General features: G+C 49.1%; 1 non-coding gene across 1 annotated transcript; it reads left to right on the forward strand.

Moving 5' to 3' along the window:
- Trnas-cga (transfer RNA serine (anticodon CGA)) lies at window positions 1–75 on the forward strand. The gene has a single exon. It is a non-coding gene; the product is annotated as a tRNA-Ser (tRNA).
- Window positions 76–731: the final 656 nt, after the last annotated feature.

Below are 731 nucleotides of genomic sequence, written 5' to 3' on the forward strand. Positions count from 1 at the left end.
GCTTCGGTAGCTCAGTTGGTAGAGCACTTGCCCGCGAAAGGCAAAGGTCCCGAGTTCGAGTCTCGGTCGGAAACACAGTTGTAATCTGCCAGGAAGTTTCATATCAGCGCACACTCCGCTGCAGAGTGATAATCTCATTCTGGAAACATCCCCCAGGCTGTGGCTAAGCCATGTCTCCGCAATATCCTTTCTTTCAGGAGTGCTAGTTCTGCAAGGTTCGCAGGAGAGCTTCTGTAAAGTTTGGAAGGTAGGAGACGAGGTACTGGCAGAAGTAAAGCTGTGAGTACCGGGCGTGAGTCGTGCTTCGGTAGCTCAGTTGGTAGTGCACTTGCCCGCGAAAGGCAAAGGTCCCGAGTTCGAGTCTCGGTCGGGCACACAGTTTTAATCTGCCAGGAAGTTTCATATCAGCGCACACTCCGCTGCAGAGTGATAATCTCATTCTGGAAACACCTAAATCGTCAAGAGATAATGTATGTGTAACGCTCACAATGCTTAAACAACCGAAAATAGCCTACTGCACACACACTAGTGCTCATAAGAACCGCTACCGAACCATCATCAACCTCAACTATCAGAGGTTCCAACTCACTCTGCAGGGACAGCTTGATGCAAGCCAGTGCAAGAGCGCTGCCGACAGCATGTCAAAGTCACATGTACAGTTAAAGTTCTTTGAGTGTTGTATTGATGTGACATGTCTATCTAAATAAGCGCAAAGTCATCCTCTGGGCCAC

Source organism: Schistocerca serialis, chromosome 2 (assembly GCF_023864345.2).
Source record: "Schistocerca serialis cubense isolate TAMUIC-IGC-003099 chromosome 2, iqSchSeri2.2, whole genome shotgun sequence".
Classification (NCBI taxonomy): domain Eukaryota; kingdom Metazoa; phylum Arthropoda; class Insecta; order Orthoptera; family Acrididae; genus Schistocerca; species Schistocerca serialis.